Source organism: Globicephala melas, chromosome 17 (genome assembly GCF_963455315.2).
Source record: "Globicephala melas chromosome 17, mGloMel1.2, whole genome shotgun sequence".
NCBI classification, from domain to species: Eukaryota; Metazoa; Chordata; class Mammalia; order Artiodactyla; family Delphinidae; genus Globicephala; species Globicephala melas.
In genome coordinates, this window is record NC_083330.1 from 26984999 (window position 1) to 27007902 (window position 22904).

Here is a 22904-nt window from a genome sequence, read left to right on the forward strand (position 1 = left end):
GGAAGGTGATAATGACACTGCATGCAGCCAGCTTATAAGACACTTAACAGCTCTGATTAGCAGTAGAATAGCCTGGCCAGAGCATTAAGTCGTCTGCATGAATTTTTAAAACATAAAAAACCGAAAAGAAAATAAAAACCAAGAAGTATTTAAAGTGCTTGGCAGCAACTGAAGTAATTTATATGTAAACCATGCTAGAGATTTCAAGATACAGAGGAAGAGAGAGAACAGTGGAGACATGGTACCTCCTGGCTGCTAATGGAGGACGTCCAGTATCCACAACAACAAAAACTGTCCCTGGGCACATTTTTGTGAACATTTCTGATGGTTATCTACCACTAGGGAAAAAGGAAGACCAGGTATTTGCCTTCTGAGAACTCTGGCGGATGAGTGGCAGACATTGGGCTACACTCAGCCAATCATAAGCATCCTCCTGGTGTGTATTTAGTCTGGATGTATCATTAAAAAACAGGGATAGTTTAAAATCTATTCTGCAAGTGGCAGCAGCAACAGCACCCTCTTGGCTCCAATAGGGTAGTGGGCATGGGAGCAAAGGAGCCAAGAGCAGTTTAAAAACACAGTCTTTGTGAGGTCATCTTGAGTGTGGTTCTAACCACCAGGATTCCTTTGATTTCTGAACATTTTCAAGCCCGAATCACCCTCATGCCCTGTCATCCAGAATCTTGACTGCAGCCCACATACAATAGCCAGATACCACAGTGGATACAAATTGTCCCAGCTTCCACTGTGAGCCAGATCTCAACCATATGATTCTTTACCATTGTGAGATTCTTAAAGTTTATACCATAAATTTACTGTTTGCAGTCTGGAAGAGAGCACATAGTGATATTTAACAAATACCTCTTGAATGAAAGAGTGAAGTAGGCATTTTATGCATAATTCAGTGGAAGTTTGAGCCTCACAGATTCAAAGACCTAAAGCTATTTTATAGAATACACTAAAGCCGGTAACAGGAAGCTATACAGAGAATTACTTGAGCACAGGCAGGGGTGTTAATGGTGCAATGGTGGTATGCAAATATATGCCACATGCTTTACTAAAAACTCAATTCTAATGATTTTTTAAACATCTTTATTGGAGTATAATTGTTTTACTTTGTTGTGTTAGTTTCTGCTGTATAACAAAGTGAATCAGCTATATGTATACATATATCCCCATATCCCCTCCCTCTTGCCTCTCCCTCCCACCCTCCCTATCCCACCCCTCTAGATGGTCAGGAAGCACCGAGCTGATCTCCCTGTGCTATGCGGCTGCTTCCCACTAGCTATCTATTTTACATTTGGTAGTGCATATATGTCAATGCCACTCTTTGTAAGAACATTCAACTTAATTTGCTGAAGTAGATATAAATAATTTATAAAGATAATGTCACTCAACAAAGGACTGGAAATGTGTAAGAGTGAAATGTGAAGTCTTTGGCCAAAACATAGCCACTACTTTGTAATGGTCAATGTACCAGAATCCTGGCTGATTAAGCAATGTGACTGCCATCCATCAAGGCTTCAAAAAGACTAGTGATTTTCATTTTCTAATCTTGCAACCTGGTGGACTAAAACAAGTTGTCAGTGTACACCCTTTGAAGAGAAAATAATAAAATGTGAGAATGGTGAGTGAATATTTTTCCATGGTTTATTTAAAGAATTTAATAAAGCAATAAGATTATTAACTGAATGACGCTACCCACGTGGTGCTTTTAAAATAATGTTTAATACAGTAGTCTCTTTTTAGAACACATTACTTTGAGAATTTCTTGCTTGGAGAAATTCTGCGTGTTCTTAATTATCCTGAAACAAGTATAGTTAAAAATAGATTTTCACATAATAGTTTTACCTCCAAGGGAATGATATTTCATGTCTTTGTAGACATCTAAGAAGATATAATATATGTATATTCAAAATTCAATTGCATAGACACCAGCATCCTTCTAAGAACAATAGATGAGTTTGGGAGACTGGAGAATTGGCCTTCATAAAATCTCACTATGGTTGTGGCTGAGTTATTTATTTATAAAATGGGCAAAATGCATTAATCATAAATGATAGCTTTTTAGAATACAGAGCAGAGTCTAGAATTATGATTATCATGTGTTTCCCACAAGATCTAACTGATATGCCATGTTGAGATGGTAACTTCTGTCCTTGAGGCACTTCATTTGGCTCTTTTCACTGCTCTCTAGAAGAAAATAAAGCTCCTTACCCTGCTTTGAGTTTGCTGTAATATGGCCTGTGATAATTTGGCATCATAGTTTATTGCTTCAGGTAAACTCATAGCATGAAAATAGGAAACTATTTATTGAGTGCTCACCACATGAGGGATCAGATGTACTAGTTCTGGGTTTCTATTGTTTGCCCCTATACATTGAACTGCTGGTGGTCTGTGAACTTGCATTTCAAATTCAGTTTTGCCCTTGCAAACTGCCTGTTCTCTCAGTACCTATTCTGCTATCGATTGCTGCCTGTTTTCTCAGACTTAGCTCCATGTTCTGTGGATATGTCCCAAATCACTTTCTCATTTAGATCAGGCTTCAGTCTGGAATATGGAAATTTACATTTGATCAGTACATTATAAAAGAAACAAAATTCTAATTGCCTCCCTGGGAAATCTCACTGAAGGAGGTATTGGGAAGATACTTAACAATTTTTGTAATCCTCTGATGGATTAGTTAATGATGATTTACTTGTAATAATTATCGATAATAACAGTGGTGAGAAGGGTGATCAAATTAGGACTAAAGTGTTTTTCACTGGTTTAAAAACAGTGCTTTATGTCACTTTGACTGATTGTACAACTTTCATTCACATACAGGGAGGTCAAGAGTTGTTAGTGCGTACATTCAAGTGCTTGTCAATAAAAGAGTAATACCTCCCAGCATTCATACTACTCTGACAGTGTATTTATATATATTCCTGATATCAGCTTTAGTAATGAATACAACTTGAAATAAATTTAATAACAATTTAAAAACTTTCCACATGTGCCAGCTTATTAATTAAAAGATTTTCATCTACAGTGTACTCTCCTTAAAGATATATGAAAATATGCCTTTAATTTGCTTTAACACTGGTTGATTAATGTTAGAAGGTTTACATTGAGAATTTTTATGAATGACCTGATTTCACAGCATGTTTAGTGAATTGTGTTTTATCCATTACTCCATCATATGATATGAAATTTTAGTGCTGGTAGTCTATATGTTTCTTAAAAGATTAGATGCTTAATTTTCTTTTTTTAATAAGAAGATGTTTATGTAGGTATGTATGTATTTATTTATTTGTTTGTTTATTTTTGTTTTGTAGGGTTTTTTTGGCCACATCTTGCAGCATGCGGGATCTTAGTTCCCAGCATGTGGGATCTTAGTTCCCTGATCAGGAACTAAGTCCCCTTCATTAGGAGCGCCGAGTCTTAACCACTGGACTGCCAGTGAAGTCCCAGATAATTTATTACTGTAGAAAGAATATGCACTTAGGTTAGAATTCTGGCTTTGCTTCATTTGATGTCGTGCAGGTTACTTAATTCCTCTAAAGCTTTGGTTTATTTATCTGCAAAGTGGGATGAATGATGTCTATTTCATAGACTTCCTCCCTCCTCACATCCAATCTGTTTTGAGCCCTGTAATTTCTTTCTGTAAAATACTTACGAAGCATAATATTTCTGAGATATAAACCGATGTATTTTCTTCCTTGGTAATCTCTAGTCCCTGGTTGCCCATAGGTTTACATCAAGAACCACCCCTGGTGGACCTTCACTGGAGAGTTATTTTCATGTTATGGAGAAGATAATCTTTACATCTGAGTTCACAGGACTGTGAGGCTTCCTACCACTAAGAATGAGGACGAGATGATGTAAGATAAATTTAGATCACATGGGAAGAAAAATAGGAAAGCTTGTTCCTTTTGCTGCTTTAGAGTGCAAGTAAAGAGAAGCAAGCAGCCAAGTTACATGTATTTCCTGTTGAAAATCCTAGAAGTGGAGAGGGAAAGGCAGCAGGTGCTTGGGTCTTCCATCATAAACGTGGGAGAAGACTGCAGCTGCCTGGGGTAGACCAGCATCAATGGTGGCGACCCAAGCAAAGTAGGAAAGTGGTATCACAAAACGCTTAAGAGAAGAGAGGGTCAAAAGTAGCCATCCCAGATTTGCCTGTCAGGATACAGAAGTTTCTACCTGCTTTGCGGTATATGGCACGATATATGCATTCAGCAGCAGTGTACTTGTATCAAGTCCCCCATGACTGAGCATGAGGTGTCCCCCTACAGAAGCTGAGGGCTGGGCAGCTTTGGAAGGAGCTGTTGGAGGACGTGGTTGATCTTAGAAGGTCCACCAATGCCACCAACTGAAGGTTAGGCCAAATCAACAAAAACAAACAAACAAACAAACAAAAATGCCCTCCCCCCGATTCTAACAGTCATATCAGGAACAGAGAAGCCAGGAAAACTCCCAGCGATCAGGTGGTAAAGGGAAATCACCAAAAAGAAAGAGAAAACCCAATGTACAGCCGTGAGCATGCCCCCTCTACTCTCAATGAGAGTGTTTAAGCATCCTTCTTCACTAAAGTCACATTCTCCTATAACATCTTACATAATTTTAAAGCTTTACTTTTATTCCTAAGTCTTTAATCCACAATGATTTGTTATATGTGTGTACCCATAGGAGGTGTAGTCAGGATCTAACTTTACCATTTTCCATGGAGATAACTTCTTGTTAAGGAACCATTTATTAGAAAGGTGTTTCTCTCCACATTGAATTGTAATACCACCACTTTCAAACAGTATTTCTCTCTCTAAATATCTATTTATCTATCTTATCATCTATCTACCTATCTATCTATCTATGGATTCCAATCTATTCCAGTGTTCTATTTGTCCACCCCTATATAACTCAATACACCATGTTTATTTATTTATTGCCATGGTTTTAAAATTAATCTTGGTATCTGGTAGGGAATGAGGCTTAACTTTGTTCTTTTCTTCGAAATTGAAAAATGTCACTTCTTGGCAGTTTTTTATAAATTTTAGGGTCAGTTTCTCTAATTCTGTGAGAAACTTTGCTAAGATTTTGATTGAAATTGGTGTAAATTTATAGTTAAATTCAGAGACAAAGGGCATATTTGCAATGAGTGTCCTCCATCCAACAACAAACAATTTCATGCTGTTTTTTTTCCTGGTCTGCTAAAGTCTCTCAGCAATATTTTGTGAATGTCCAAAGGACAGCTCACACCTATTTTGTTGGACATTTCTGGGTACGTTATTATTTTGTTGCTATTATAAAAGGGTGTTTTATCTCCCCACTTATTCTTTCAAATCAGCTATTTCTGGTATAAAGGCATGCTATTAATTTTGTAGACTGCTATAACACCCAGCATCTTTGCAGCAGTTTCCTTAGTCCTCAAACTTTACAAATACAGTTTTATCTTTTCCTTACCAGTTTTAATATTAATAGAAGTTTAGACAGATGGTTCTTTATTATATTCCTAATTTTATGTGAATATTTTAAAATGCTTCCATTAAGTATTGTTTACTTTTCATTTTTGATAGCTATTCTTTATCAATTTAAGGGGTTTAACTTTTTTTCTAAGCATATTTTTATTCAATAGACAATTTTTTTTCAGTGTTTTTTTTTTCCTTTTATTGAGATTGGTACATGGTTTTCCTTTTTTAACCTATTAAGTTAAATGTTACTTTAGTAGATATTCTTGTGTTGAATCATACTCTGGTGACAATATTACTTTATCCTCTTTTTATATTCCCATTTCAACAATTACCAATGTATTTCTTGGTATGATTATTTTTTTTTTTTACCTTGTTTCAGGTCCCCCATTTCTCAGTGTTTGACCTTGTCCTCATCCCCTTCCGCACTTAAAAATTTACATGTGCATCTCTTCTCTCAACACTCCTTCTTATCTTAAAGTAAAAGGTGTCCTTAACACTCACTCTTCCCCATTCTCTCTGTTTCACCATCTTTCCATCTTCTTCAGTTACTTATGCTATTTCATTTCTGATGTACAGCTTCTTCTTTTCTACTACTTCCATATTCTCTGCTTCCAAAGGTGCTTATGCACCTGTTCCCTGCAATTCCTTCGATCTGCACTTATACCCGAGATGGTCTACCCTTTTCTTTATTTGACATCAGATTTTGTTTGTTTGTTTGTTCTTTTGTTTTGCCCCAGTGTGTGCCTTGTGGGATCTTAATTCCCTCATCAGGGATCGAACCTGGGCCCTCGGCAGTGAAAGCATGGAGTCCCAACTGCTGGACTGCCGGGGAATTCCCTGACATCAGATATATTGGAGGGATAGAAAAGGCTTGGTGCTCAGGACCTCAGCTCCCCCACCCCCCATTGTTCTCAAACTGCACTAAGTTTATCTGTGACCTAATTACTAAGTCAATTAACCTGTTTTCATCCTTCATTCAGTTGAATCTTCTTGATGCATCTAACATGGCCTGCTGTCTTTTTGATATAGCTGTCTTCATTAGTTTCTGTGACACTGTTTTTCTTTGATTTTCTTTCTATATACTTGATCATTATTGCTGTAACTTTTTTCCTTGCTGTCTCCCCTCTAAATATTAATGAATTTGTACATAGGAAAAAAACTAAAAGCATCTTTTGAAACATTAAAGGTCTGTTGATTACATAAGTTTCACTGATGATTGGAAATTCTGTCTAATGTGGTTTTTGAATGCCTCTACATTATAAATAAATTATATGGTCAAATTAATATCATCAAAAATTAATTTTTTTGCATTAGAGGTATTTTCTCTCTTTTGTCTCTGTAATGATTGAGCATATCATACATGAGAATGTCAAAAAGTGAACATCTGCTGGTTAAAATACTTACATTTGGGATGGGAATTAAATATATGTTCTTTTTCAACATTAAACCAGCTTAAGGATAAAAAATTATTGCAGTCAAGTTTTGTTTTTTTTTTTTTCCGAAATATGACTAACATATCTCTTTTGAAATAGTTATTTTTAAGGTTGTCTTTTTTTCCCATGGTTTAACATTGCTAATTAAGCCTACAAAAATCTGTACATAATGCATACTGATGCATAAAGAAAATGCATCAGCTTACCAGATTGTTCTATGATGGCTTAGATTATCAAACATTTGCAAGTTAAATTCAATATTACTGTAAAAATTTAAAGAATTGGTGGAAATTAACATAATTTATCTGCTCTGTTAATGAATAACCAAAATTTTAAAGTTCTTCAAGCTATTTTATATGCTTATTAGGGTACTTTTAATTATTCATTTTTATTTAAAAATTAAATGACGTTAAGCATACAGTGTTTGATGAATATAAAAATATATACTATTGAATTATAAATCATTTTCCCTCTAGCTTCCAACTTGAAATGCCAATCATTTCACTGATCTTCATATTTCACGTAATGTAGAACCATTTATGGTCCCTGTGCTGCCATACGGAAAATAGCAATACTCGTCAACAATTTAAGCTTCATAAAGCCAAAAGGCGTTATTTCATTTGTGAGCTTCTTTTGTAATAAATACTGATCAACTCTCCTCTCTTATTTTTCTTTGTGACTTTACATGATGTTAGGCAGTTAGCACTCACCATGGAGGGTGTTTATTTGGTTTCTCCATGGCAGGAGACCACAAGCTCAGTGAGGGGGGCAGCAGGTCTTTCTTATTTGCCATTATATTCTCAGCACTTAACATAATGAATGGTTAGCATGAATGAATGCATTTATTTTCAAACTTTTGTTTCTATGCTTTTGAATATAATTATTAATTAAAAATGAGCCACCCCTATGTCTTTATCACTGCTTGGTCCCTAGGGCGTCAGAAGAATATTAAAACATGTTGCCTCCTGTCAAAGGCCTTCAGCATAACTGGAGATACAGATTAATGAATATGGATCAGTATAAGACATTATATAATTAAGATCCTACTTGAATTTCATAAAGTATAAATCATGTAGGTATTCATTATGAGGGCCTTCTACAGAGAACTAGGTCATGGAAGTGATAGCAGAATGAAGCATAAGAGAAGAAATATGTGCAAGAAACAGGGGAACTTTGGTTTCGGCATGAATGGAGCAAGACATTGAAGGCTTGCGGAAGGAAAATTCATAAAGCATTGGAGGGGCAAGAGGACCCAGGTCTCATTAAAAAAGAAAAGAGTGTTTGGAAATCGGGTAGTATTTGTATCTTGATAATAAAGGATTCTGAAAGGCAGGTAAAGTACTTTTTACCTTAGAGAGAAAAAAATATAGGGATCTAATGAATATTTGTAGGGAAAGAATAAGCTGATGGTATATTGCAGTAACTAAGGTAAAATCATAAATCAGATAAACTGAAGTACAGTGTGAAATTCAGTGAGTGAAGACCTGGGATTTAGGTAGAGACAGCAGGAAGTAAAAGAAGAAAAAGATGGGGTGACTGACTTCAGATAAGTAAATGAAAAAGAGGTGAACCAAGCTGTCCAATTTGGGTAAAGAAATGCACTGGGCTTCTGTAGTTAGAGATAGGAAAATTGAGAGATGAAGGTGAAGTTTTGACACGCGAAATTTGAGATGGTAGCCAGATAGTTACATGGAAATGTCCCCAAAAATAACGAAACTACTTATGGGCTTCCCTGGTGGCACAGTGGTTGAGAGTCCGCCTGCCGATGCAGGGGACACGGGTTCGTGCCCCCGTCTGGGAAGATCCCACATGCCGCGGAGCGGCTGGGCCCGTGAGCCATGGCCGCTGAGCCTGCGCGTCGGGAGCCTGTGCTCCGCAACGGGAGATGCCACAACAGTGAGAGGCCCATGTACCGCCGGAAAAAAAAAAAAAAAAAGAAAGAAAAAAAGAAACTACTTAAACTATACTATACAAAATAATTTCCCAAGCCCACCTACCTGCATACATATTCACACTATTTTATTCTCTTTAATTGTGTCTGTTTCTTCTAGAACATTTTCATCTTATAAATTTTATTTAGTTTTCACTATCATTTTTTTAATTTATTTTATAAATGGGTAAGTGCTTTCAGTAGGCTACTGCATTTATCAAGAAGAGTGAAATGTTGTACAATCATTCTAAATACAAAATTGCTTATTTGAGAAAGATATAAAGTTTCCCTTCCTTTAAAATGGAGATGATAATTCTTGCCCTACCTAGCTCACAGAGTTGTAAAGATCATCAGAGATGATGGGCATGAAAGCACTTTGAAAACTAAAATCCTTTACAAATGCAAGCTCTCATAATTATGATTATACAGTGCCCTCTATATGAACCTGAAACAATTTTCAATTTTCATCTATCATGTCACTCTTCTAATTCCTGTAGAGTATGTCCCACAGATTTTTATCATAGGACCATATTTTAATCAACGACAAATGCATTTTCATGAAAGCATAATATTGTTTCTATAATAAATATTCTTTGAACTCTGGATGAAGACTAATATGCATTTCAAGGACCATTATACTTCTGAGAGTTTTTTCCTATCTCTTTCATTCTATAACTTCATCTTTTCCCATTCTGTGCATTTTAATTCTAGGATAAGCACTACCCATGGGCTCTACCTGCTTGTACCAGTCTGTCCTAGGAATCAAACCAGACATTGAAGGTCTTGTAAGAACATGGCACCGTCAGCCTCATCATTTAGAGCAGCTTGGAACTGGGGCTTGGTAACGACCAGACCCAAAAGCTGTTGTGTCAAAGAAAGTTCTAATTTTTCTTAACTCTCCTCCAACTCTCTATCAAATTAGTACTGAGACAATGCTTATAGTGTTTGTTTTGGCCATTGACATAATGATGACAACAAGAGTGGCATAATCCCTTGGGTAAACACGGGTTTTATGATTATCATCTCTTTCTGCCCCCCAAATCCAGAAAAGTAAAGCAAATAGTTCAAATTCTCTAGATGTACAGTATATATTAGAGCATTTTACATGCATATGAATAATCAAATGCTCCATTGACATATGTTAATATTGCCATTTTTGGAAAAAATTGAGTCAATTTAGTTGTTACAATACTGGGCTAATTTTATGTTCCAAACCTCTTAAAAGATAAAAAAAAAAAGCATTGCTGGCTGGAATACTAAATACAAGAAGTTAAATTTAATCAATTTCTAAGAGACATATAAATGGATTTTTGGATAAGACAAATTTCAGATATGTACTGTTATTTTTAAAGAAATCCTTAAAAACCATCTAATCATGTGAGAAAAGTTACAATAAAAATGAAACTTCGGTATTATTCTTACTTCATCTAAAGATCATTTTAGAATGAAAATGACAGGGACTGTGATTCCCCTGCATCTACTCTCAGTCCTCAATTCTGAAGGGCTTCTTCCTAGGTCTTGGGAGGAATAGCCCCATTGTTCTGGATCATTGCATAACTTGTATTTTTATTCCTTGACACCTCTTCCCTAGAATCTTTTACAGGCCCTCTTCTCAAGGCTGACTCTCTTTGTATCAGAACCTGATGAAACTGGTCCTAGGTTTATGAAGCCCCTTGGCCTCTGCATTGTGGCTTTCCCAGCTGCACCTAGGAAAGGTGCCAGAGGTGTCAGGGCCAGCTTTTGGTTTTAGATCAATCTCAGACATCCCACACACTGCACCTGGTAAGCTGGTCTGTGGCTGGCCCTGAGCTTGACCATTCACCCTTCTGATCTAAGTCTGTTAGCCAGTTTCACCACACTTCTAGGAGGCTGTAGTGAGGAGCTGATTGTAGGAAAAACTGCCATATTCTTCCCACTATATCATTCTGCTGCCTCATAAGATGCCCTCATTATATTTCACCCTGATAACTTTAACTGTCTCTCCCTCTCTCTCTCTTTTCATGGCACTTATACAGAGAAATGCAAACATCCACTTAGGGAAGAGGGCATCCTGTCAGAGTTGGGGTTTCTTTGATACTTGGATTAGGTCACCAAGTCACTGCAGATTTATGGAGGAAGGAGAAGCACTGCACTTGAGAATTTGCTATAATTGCCACAAGCTCCAAACCTGTAATTACTATTGCCACTCTGAGAACTTCAAGTGAAGCCTCCATAGTTAGCTTTTGCCCTTAGCTGTCCTGAATTTCCTGCCATATTTTTCTATGTTTGCCTTTGTTAGAATGTATAGTGGAAGCAGAAATTTAAAGAATCCAGCTGAATGTTTTTAGACTAGTACAAATAATGAGTTTTTAGAAATTTGTTTGATGCATAACACGTATCAACATGCAGAGGAGAAATTTAATTATTGGTAATATAATTAACTGTTCATTTTAAGAAAAATTGGGGAGAGTTGACTAGTATTTTCAGTGTTTGTGCTCATAATATAAGACTTATGTAGCATTTTGTAATTCAGCATTTCAGTATAGTCCCATGAAGTAGGTGTTATCTTTACTCCATTTAAAGAGAAGGACATTAACAGGCTTTACAGATGAGGGATACTAAGAGGTCAGAGAACTCACAGATTGGCCTGATTCAGCAACTAGGGGCTCTCAGACTGCAATACCATACTTCTGGGTTCTGTGTAGAGATCCCTACATGGCAGTGACCACTACCTTACTTAAATTCATCCCTTAGTTCCACACTGTCTTCAGGGTAAACGACCAAGGAGGGTTACAGGTATTTCATTATATCACTCCATCCTGCAACTCTGTTCTCCTCTTGCTACGTCCCTTCCTGTACCTTGGTCATCCTCGACCTCTTGTAGAGCCCATCATTTGGAAATGTCATCCCTCTTTTTAACCTGGATAACTGACTCTTATTTTAGGGACAAGATCCTTTGGGAAAACCTAAGTGTGGTCTGAGTTGGCCTCTGATGCCACCTTGTACAATCTCTATTTGAGCCATTAGCACCGTTAATGTACTACTCTGCTTCCCTTGGATTTAGCTTCTCAGGGTAATGACTGCCTCTTTCACTTTTGTTTCTTCTTTCTTTTCATCTATAAAATAAATAGAACAATAGCTACCTTGTAGATTTATTGGGAGGATTAGAGGTAACGTATGTAAGTAAAGTAACTAACAGTGCCAGAGACATGGGAATAAAACTAACAGTAACTCATATTTATTAAACTCATTTTCTGTGTGTCAGGTACTATGGAAGGCATTTAATGTGTATTATCTATAATCCTTATGTAATGATTTTATTCAGTGGTCTGAACTCAAAGCCAATATAAGCAGAAAGCACTTTTACTTTTTGTCTTCAACTGTGTTATCACATCTTTGACCCTGTGATTTGATACATGTAAGGCAGAGGCCATAATTTTTGAGACCGTTGGTTATAAACACAATTTAATTTCAACAACTGAAATTTATTTTCAGTTATTAAAATTTTCAAGCTGTCCTAAATTCAAATAAAATTCAAAATGTCTCCCATCCCCTCAGTTCAGGCCTGCCACTAGCTCTAGCCCTGCATTTTAGAATAATTTGTGAATTGACTGGGATTTTTCTAGTCTCTCTCAGTAATAGATATCTCCGTTACTGGCAGGAGCTGTCTGCTTTGTGGGGTATACTGGTAGGCTCTTTAGAACCCTGCTATCTCCCCCATACCACCACTATTTTGGACCTCGGCTCTCTGATAATGGACGTTTGCATTTTACCTATCACCCAGCTCCAGCACACAGTAACCAATCCAATAACCTCCTTCTCTTACTTTGGCAGGAAATACTTTTCTGTAGGATCCTATAAGGATAGCAAAATACTTTCAGTGGGATGCACCGAGCCTATAGGAGATGCAGGCATTCTTGTCCTGACAAGTAATGGAATGTAGGTCTGCTTGTCTGCTGTCTTCCAGCCAGCATTCTGCTTTCTGAATTCTCTAGGAGGGAAAGGGTCAGTCATTTCGATGCTCAAATGCTTCCCCAAAATCCAGGGGCCACAAGCCAGCTGTTCCAAAATCTTCTCATCACAGTGGTCATGCAGAAATTTGTCTGCACACTTCTGCTCAGCAAGCCTGTGGTCAGAATTGAGGCACTGGTCTGATCTGCCCCACCCACTACTTTTAAATCCCTTGGAGCTGGTCCCCTAGGATAAGTGTGTGGAGTGTGTGTGCAGGGCAGGAGATAAGCTGAAACCGCTCCTTTGGATAACATCTCATTGCCTTGACGACTTTCTCTCACGATGCACTCCAAATTCTGCATTTGATGATCCAGATTAAGGGCTAGGTTTGTAGCCAGTTTTGCTGCTTGTTAGGAAACCCTAGGAGAGGTGCCTAGCAGCTACTCTTTAGAGTCCTTTCTCTTATCGTTCTCTCTCTTTTTTTTTTAACATCTTTATTGGAGTATAATTGCTTTACAATGGTGTGTTAGTGTCTGCTTTATAACAAAGTGAATCAGTTATACATATACATATGTTCCCATATCTCTTCCTCTTATCCTTCTCAATTGAGGCTTTAGCTGAAATGTTTGAAGTAACAGAAAAACCCTGCTTCACATCTTGTAATATATAAAGCACTCATTTACATCTGAAGAAACTGTCTCTAGGAGTTATGTTATTTTTCCTATGGCCACTAAACTTATTTAGTGAAAGTCAAAACTCAATTTGCATCTAGGTTAGTGTGATCCCAAACAGACGGTTCTGTTCACTGTACTGTTTACCTCTGAATGCGATCGTTCAACTGTAAGTGGTTACCAAAGGGCATCTACAAGTTGAGACAGACATTAGTGGCACTCTTTGGGATTTATTTAGATACTTACCACGTAAAATGGAGCTTTGATGCTGTAGGCATATCAAGGCTTTTCTAACTTAATTGACTCCTGCATTTGTGCTGGTAACTATTAGTCATTTTCCCCCAGTAAGTGAGGAAACATTTGATATAACAAATGTGGCACCCTGCTCATTGTGAGAATTCAGTAAATATTTGTTAAAATGAAAGACTGCAGGAATTCAAAGTCCCCGATGCATCTACTAATACTGTAGAGTTTTGTGACTGCTTTCATTATGCAGGTCTCACTGTTGTTTATCCATCCATCAACGCTTACATTCAAGGAAATGTCTTTAGCATTTTTATTAGATGACTGCATGTCTCTTTACTTGCAACTTCGAGAAAGACCAGGCATTCAAAAGCAGCCTGATTGTGTCAGTGTTGAAACTTTAATCAGCAAGAACCAATTTCACAGAGCCAAGTTGTAGCAAAATCCAGAGAATTCTAACTCTAAATGTAAAATCCTTTCCTGTTTCCCTATAGCCTCAACCTTCTTTTAGCTGTTAAATTAAAAAAAATGCTTATAAATGGCCACTGCAGAAAAGCTTAGTACAGTACAATAGGTATTCTCATTTTTCTCTCAATGTTCAGAGGGAAAAATTCTGGATAAATTCTGGGGATCTTTGAGGAATTTTAGAAACTGTCTTCTTGATCAGATCAATTTATTAAAGATCAGTTAGTAAAAATTCCATTGGAAATAGTCTTTTTCTTATAGATAATATTATTTATTTGTAAAGAGAATCTATTGAAGAGATTTACATATAAAATTATGAATGAAAACAAAAATATTAAATTCAGCTACAGCTGACTTATATATATGGTCTTGTATCTTTACACCTAGTGCATTTGAAATACACACTGAGCATTTAAAAACATCTCTGTGTATGAGATTCTAGAAAATGTAAAACTATAATGAGAGAAAGTTGATCAGTAAATAGTTGCCTGAAGGAGTTAGGAAAGAGGCCTGATTGCAAAGGGGCACATTAGTTGGAAATGCTTTACATCTTGTTTGTGGTGGTAGTTACATGAATATTTCTAGCTTCGAAAATTTATCAAATGGCATACTTATAATGGGTGAATCTTTTGTATCTACATTATATTTCAATAAACTTGGGGGAGTGGAGGAGAAAAAAATCTTTGTTATTGAGTTTAGGCTATTTTACTTGTAATATCTTTTATTCTGATAAAGTGGATAGGACCATGGTGAAGAGTTTATTTTAATTATGTTTTACATGAAATAATAATAGAATCTCAAGTTTCAAATTATCTTAAAGATCAATTAGTTTAATCCTTTCTTCTTTCATTAGCTTTCCACTTAGTTGGTATCCATGGCTGCTTTCTGTGTTTTAGGAACTGAGTTAGTTGCTGGATACATGAAATCTAATAAGGTATAGTCCCTGCCTCAGGAATGTGTATTAGTTATCTACTGCTGTGTAACAGATTAACCCTCAACATTTAGTGGCTTTAAACAACACACATTTATCATCTCACAGTTTCTGTGAATCAGAAATCTAGGCCCTGCTTACCTGAGAGAGATTTCTATTTCAGGCTGACTTACAAGGCTGCAGTCAAGATGCCAGCCGGGCCTGGGACCTCTCATCTGAAAGCTCAACTGGTAAAGGATCTGCTTTTAAACTCACTATGTGTATGTTGGCAGAGTTCAGTATCTTGAGTGCCGTTGCACCTAGGGCCTCAGTTCCTTGCTGGCTGCTGACTGGAAGCTGCTCTCAGTTACTTGGCTAGTGACTTAGTCCAATATGACCCCTTCATTAAAGAGCACAGACAGAGAAGGCAATAGAGAGAATCAGCTAGGAAACTGAAGTCACAATTTTTATAACCCAGTCACAGAATGACAACCCCTCAACACTGCTATATAATCTTGGTTAGAAACAAATACTCAAGAGAAAGGCATTAACAAAGATATCAATACCAGGAAGCAGGGATCTTTGGAAGGCATCTTAAAAGCTGCTTACCACAGGAAGCCTACTTGATTCAGCTAACTACCCAGGCTTAATCCCTGAAGAAGCCATCTGACAAGTGCTTTAATTCTTTTCATATTAAGAATAGTGCATAAGAGTGGGGGCTTTATAATCAGACTCTTTTTGTTTAACTTCTAGTTCTACCACTTACTAACCATACGTCTGGGAATTTATTAGACTCTTTAAGCATCAGTTCCCTAATACATGACAAAATTGCCTTGAAAATTAAACACAATAATGTATGTAAAGCTTTGAGCATGGTAGCCAGCAAATAGTAAGCGTTCAATGAATATTAATTATTTTTTATTTTTATCTGTGTACAAATCTTATTCCTGACCTGAAACCTATCTCTCTGAAACTTCTTCCTGTTGGACTAAGTTGAAAAACTTGGGACTTACTAATCAAGTCAGATTCACTATCAAACGCTAGCCCTGCCTTTAGTTTGTTGCCTCCATTTTTCCCCCTCCCCTACACATTCCAGGCCTCTCTGTTTCTACAAATGTTCCTGGTATAGCATGATTTCAAGCCTGCAAGTCACTCTCTTCTTAACATTCCTGTTAGATTATTAGTCGATCTGTAAGTTGTTACACAAAACTGAAAAAAATTTTCAGGTATATTATTTATTTATTTATTTACTTATATAATTTTTGGCTGCATTGGCTCTTCATTGCTGCGTGCAGGCTTTCTCTAGTTGTGGCGAGTGGGGGCTACTCTTCCTTGCAGTGCGCAGACTTCTCATTGTGGTGGCTTCTTTTGTTGCGGAGCACGGGCTCTAGGCACGCAGCTTTCAGTAGTTGTGGTGCACGGGCTTAGTTGCTCCGTGGCATGCGGGATCTTCCTGGACCAGGGCTCGAACCTGTGTCCCTTGCATTGGCAGGTGGATTCTAAACCACTGCGCCACCAGGGAAGTCCCTTCAGGTATTGTTAATCCATGCAAAACAAATAATTATTTATGAAAGAAAGAAAGAGAGAACAGGAGGAAAAAAGGAAGGAAGGATTATTATTAATGACATGGATAGCCTATAATTATAGAATAATTTTAAGTAATTAGTTTTTTGAACATTTTTATTGGAGTATAATTGCTTTACAATGGTGTGTTAGTTTCTGCTTTACAACAAAGTGAATCAGTTATACATATACATATATCCCCATATCTCTTCCCTCTTGTGTCTCCCTCCCTCCCACCCTCCCTATCCTACCCTTCTAGCTGGTCACAAAACACCAAGCTGATCTCCCTGTGCTATGTGACTGCTTGCCACTAGCTATCTATTTTACATTTGGTAGTGTATATATGGACATATATACACTACCACTCTTTCACTTTGTCCCAGCTTACCCTTCCCCATCCCTGTGTCCTCAAGTCCCTTCTCTAGTAGGTCTACATCTTTATTCCCGACTGGCACCTAGGTTCTTCATGACCTTTTTTTTTTTTTTTTTTAAGATTCCATATGTATGTGTTAGCATATGGTATTTGTTTTTCTCTTTCTGACTTACTTCACTCTGTGTGATGGACTCTGGGTCCATCCACCTCACTACAAATAACTCAATTTCGTTTCTTTTTATGGCTGAGTAATATTCCATTGTATATATGTGCCACATCTTCTCTACCCATTTATCTGTTGATGGACACTTAGGTAGCTTCCATGTCCTGGCTATTCTAAATAGAGCTGCAATGAACATTGTGGTACATGACTCTGTTTGAATTATGGTTTTCTCAGGGTGTATGCTGAGTAGTGGGATTGCTGGGTTGTATGGTAGTTCTATTTTTAGTTTTTTAAGGAACCTCCATACTGTTCTCCATAGTGGCTGTATCAATTTACATTCCCACAAACAGTGTATGAGGGTTCCCCTTTCTCCCCACCCTCTCCAGCATTTATTGTTTGTAGATATTTTGATGATGGCCAACCTGACAGGTGTGAGACAATATTGCATTGTAGCTTTGACTTGCATTTCTCTAATGATTAATGATGTTGAGCATTCTTTCATGTGTTTGTTGGCAATCTCTATATCTTCTTTGAAGAAATGTCTGTTTACATCTTCTTCCCATTTTTGGATAGGTTGTGTGTTTTTCTTGATATTGAGCTGCATGAGCTGCTTCTATATTTTGGAGATTAATCCTTTGTCAGTTGCTTCCTTTGCAAATATTTTCTCCCATTCTAAGGGTTATCTTTTCATCTTGTTTATGGTTTCCTTTGTTGTGCAAAAGCTTTTAAGTTTCATTAGGTCCCATTTGTTTATTTCTATTTCTCTAGGAGGTGGGTCAAAAAGGATCTTGCTGTGACTTATGTCATAGAGTGTTGTGCCTATGTTTTCCTCTAAGAGTTTGATAGTGTCTGGCCTTACGTTTAGGTCTTTAATCCATTTTGAGTTTATTTTTGTGTATGGTGTTAGGGAGTGTTCTAATTTAATGCTTTTACATTTCCCAGCACCACTTATTGAAGAGGCTGTCTTTTATCCATTGTATATTCTTGACTCCTTTATCAGAGATACGGTGACCATATGTGTGTGGTTTGATCTCTGGGCTTTCTATCCTGTTCCATTGATCTATATTTCTGTTTTTGTGCCAACACCATACTGTATTGATTACTGTAGCTTTGTAGTATCGTCTGAAACCAGGGAGCCTGATTCCTCCAGCAATGTTTTTCTTTCTCAAGACTGCTTTTACTATTCGGGGTCTTTTGTGTTTCCATACAAATTGTGAAATATTTTGTTCTAGTTCTGTGAAAAATGCCCATGGTAGTTGGATAGGGATTGCATTGAATCTGTAGATTGCTTTGGGTAGTATAGTCATTTTCACAATGTTGATTCTTCCTATCCAAGAACATGCTATGTCTCTCCATCTATTTGTATCATCTTTAATTTCTTTCATGTGTGTCTTATAATTTTCTGCATACAGGTCTTTTGTCTCCTTAGGTAGGTTTATTCCTAGGCATTTTATTCTTTTTGTTGCAATGGTAAATTGGAGTATTTTATTAATTTCACTTTCATATTTTTCATCATTAGTGTATAGGAATGCAAGAGATTTCTGTGCATTAATTTTGTATCCTGCTACTTTACCAAATTCATTGATTAGCTCTAGTAGTTTTCTGGTAGCATCTTTAGGATTCTCTATGTATAGTATCATGTCCTCTGCAAAGAGTGAAAGCATTATTTCTTCTTTTCCTACTTGGATTCCTTTTATTTCTTTTTCTTCTCTGATTGCTGTGGCTAAAATTTCCAAAACTATGTTGAATAATAGTGGTGAGAGTGGACAATCTTGTCTTGTTCCTGATCTTAGTGGAAAAGGTTTCAGTTTTTCACCACTGTGGATGATGTTGGCTGTGGGTTTGTCATATATGGCCTTTATTATGTTGAGGTAAGTTCCCTCTATGCCTACTTTCTGGAGAGTTATTATCATAAATCGTTGTTGAATTTTGTCAAAAGCTTTCTCTGCATTTATTGAAATGATCATATGGTTTTTCTCCTTCAATTTGTTAATGTGGTGCATCACATTGATTGATTTGTGTATACGGAAGAATCCTTGTATTCCTGGGATAAACCCCACTTGATCATGGTGTATGATCCTTTAAATGTGCTTTTGGATTCTGTTTGCTAGTATTTTGTTGAGGATTTTTGCATCTATGTTCATCAGTGATATTGGCCTGTAGTTTTCTTTCTTTGTGATATCTTTGTCTGGTTTTGGTATCAGGGTGATGGTGGCCTCTTAGAATGAGTTTGAGAGTGTTCCTCCCTCTGCTATATTTTGGAATAGTTTGAGAAGGATAGGTGTTAGCGCTTCTCTAAATGTTTGGTAGAATTCACCTGTGAAGCCATCTGGTCCTGGGCTTTTGTTTGTTGGAATAATTTTAATCACAGTTTCAATTTCAGTGCTTGTGATTGGTCTGTTCAAATTTTCTACCTCTTCCTGCTTCAGTCTCGGAAGGTTGTCTATATCTAAGAATTTGTCCATTCCTTCCAGGTTGTCCATTTTATTGGCATATAGTTGCTTGTAGTAATCTTTCATGGTCCTTTGTATTTCTGCAGTGTCAGTTGTTACTTCTCCTTTTTCATTTCTAATTCTATTGATTTGAGTTTTCTCCCTTTTTTTCTTGATGAGTCTGGCTAATGGTTTATCAATTTTGTTTATCTTCTCAAAAAACCAGCTTTTAGTTTTATTGATCTTTGCTATCGTTTCCTTCATTTCTTTTTCATTTATTTCTGATCTGATCTTTATGATTTCTTTCCTTCTGCTAACTTTGGGGATTTTTGTTATTCTTTCTCTCTAATTGTTTTAGTTTAAGGTTAGGTTGTTTATTTGAGATGTTTCTTGTTTCTTAAGGTAGGTTTGTATTGCTATAAACTTCCCTGTTAGAACTGCTTTTGCTGCATATCATAGGTTTTGGGTCGTCGTGTTTTCATTGTCATTTGTTTCTAGGTATTTTTTTATTTCCTCTTTGATTTATTCAGTGATCTCTTGGTTATTAAGTAGTGTATTATTTAGCCTCCATGTGTTTGTATTTTTTACAGACTTTTTCCTGTATTTGATATCTAGTTTTATAGTGGTGTGGTTGGAAAAGATACTTGATATGATTTCAATTTTCTTAAATTTACCAAGGCTCGATTTGTGACCCAAGATATGATCTATCTTGCAGAATGTTCCCTGAGCACTTGAGAAGAAAGTGTATTCTGTTGTTTTTTGGATGGAATGTCCTATAAATATCAGTTAAGTCCATCTTGTTTAATGTATCATTTAAAGCTTGTGTTTCCTTATTTATTTTCATTTTGGAAGATCTGTCCATTGGTGAAAGTGGGGTGCTGAATTCACCTACTATGATTGTGTTACTGTCGATTTCCCATTTTATGGCTGTTAGTATTTGCCTATGTACTGAAGAGTTCCTCTCTTGGGTGCAGAAATATTTACAATTGTTATATCTTCTTCTTGGATTGATTCCTTGATCATTATGAAGTGTCCTTCTTTGTCTCTTGTAATAGTCTTTGTTTTAAAGTCTATTTTGTCTGATATGAGAATTGCTACTCCAGCTTTCTTTTGATTTCCATTTACATGGAATATCTTTTCCATCCCCTCACTTTCAGTCTGTATGTGTCCCTAGGTCTGAAGTGGGTCTCTTGTAGACAGCATATACACAGGTCTTGTTTTTATATCCATTCAGCCAGTCTATGTCTTTTGGTTGGAGCATTTAATACATTTACATTTAAGGTCATTATCGATATGTATGTTCCTATTACCATTTTCTTAATTGTTTTGGGTTTGTTACTGTAGATCTTTTCTTTCTCTTGTGTTTCCTGCCTACAGAAGTTCCTTTAGCATTTGTTGTAAAACTGGTTTGGTGGTGCTGAATTTTCTTAGCTTTTGCTTGTCTGTAAAGTTTTTAATTCTCCATCAAATCTGAATGAGATTCTTGCTGGGTAGAGTAATCTTGGTTGTAGGCTTTTCCCTTCCATCACTTTAAATATGTCCTACCACTCCCTTATGGCTTGCAGAGTTTCTGCTGAAAGATCAGCTGTTAGCCTATGGGGATTCCCTTGTATGATATTTGTTGATTTTTCCCTTGCTGCTTTTAATATTTGTTCTTTCTATTTAATTTTTGATAGTTTGATTAATATGTGTCTTGGTGTGTTTCTTCTTGGATTTATCCTGTATGGGACTCTGTGCTTCCTGGAGTTGATTAACTATTTCCTTTCCCATATTAGGGAAGTTTTCAACTATAATCTCTTCAACTATTTTCTCAGTCCCTTTCTTTTTCTATTCTTCTTCTGGGACCCCTAGAATTCGAATATTGGTGCATTTAATATTGTCCCAGAAGTCTTTGAGATTGTTCTCAATGCTTTTCATTCTTTTTTCTTTATTCTGCTCTGCAGTAGTTATTTCCACTATTTTATCTTCCAGGTCACTTATCCGTTCTTCTGCCTCAGTTATTCTGCTGTTGATCCCTAATAGAGAATTTTTAATTTCATTTATTGTGTTGTTCATGATTGTTTGCTTGGTCTTTAGTTCTTCTAGGCTCTTGTTAAACGTTTCTTGTATTTTCTCCATTCTATTTCCAAGATTTTGAATCATCTTTACTGACATCATTCTGAATTCTTTTTCAGGTAGACTGCCTATTTCCTCTTCATTTGTTACATCTGGTCAGTTTTTACCTTACTCCTTCATCTGCTGTGTGTTTCTTTGTCTTCTCATTTTGCTTAACTTACTGTGTTTGAGGTCTCTTTTTCACAGGCTGCAGCTTGGTAGTTCCCGTTGATTTTCGTGTCTGCCCCCTGTGGCTAAGTTTGGTTCAGTTGGTTGTGTAGGCTTCCTGGTGGAGGGGACTAGTGTCTGTTTTCTGGTGGATGAGGCTGGATCTTGCCTTTTGGTGGGCAGGTCCACATCTGGTGGTGTGTTTTCGGGTGTCTGTGACCTTATTATGATTTTAGGCGGCCTCTCTGCTAATGGATGGGGTTGTGTTCCTGTCTTGCTAGTTGTTTTTCAAAGGGTGTCCAGCACTGGGGCTTGCTGGTCGTTGAGTGGAGCTGGGTGTTGGTGTTGAGATGGAAATGTCTGGGAGATTTCTGCTGTTTGATATTACTTGGAGTTGGGAGGTCTCTGGTGGACCAATGTCCTGAACTTGGCTCTCCCACCTCAGAGGCACTGCCCTGATGCCTGGCTGGAACACCAAGAGCCTGTCATCCACATGGCTCAGAGTAAAAGGGTGAAAGAAAGAAAGGAAAGAAAGAAAGAAAGAAAGAAAGAAAGAAAGAAAGAAAGAAAGAAAGAAAGAAAGAAAGAAAGAAAGAAAGAAAGGAAGGAAGGAAGGAAGAAAAGAAGAAAGAAAGAAAGGGATACAATAAAATAAAGTAAAAAGTTATTAAAATAAAAAAAAAATTTAAGTAATCAGAAAGAAAGAAAGAACAACAAAACCAAAAAACAAATCCACCAATGATAACAAATGCTGAAAACTATACTAAAAATCAAACAAACAAACAAAAAACGGGCAGACAGAACCCTAGGACAAATGGTAAAAGCAAAGCTATACAGACAAAATCACACACAGAAGCATACGCATACACACTGACAAAAAGATAAAAAATATATATATATCGTTGCTCCCAAAGTCCACCTCCTGAATTTTGGATGAGTCGTTTTCTATTCAGGTATTCCACAGATGCAGGGTACATCAAGTTGACTGTGGAGATTTAATCCACTGCTCCTGAGGCTGCTGGGAGAGATTTCCCTTTCTCTTCTTTGTTCGCACAGCTCCTGGGATTCAGCTTTGGATTTGG

The 22904-nt window shown here is 36.9% G+C and overlaps 1 protein-coding gene across 5 annotated transcripts in view; it reads left to right on the forward strand.

Annotated features, from left to right (window-relative positions):
• RALYL (RALY RNA binding protein like) overlaps positions 1–22904 on the forward strand; it is an 822798-nt gene that overhangs the window by 172875 nt on the left and 627019 nt on the right. The window lies entirely within an intron of this gene.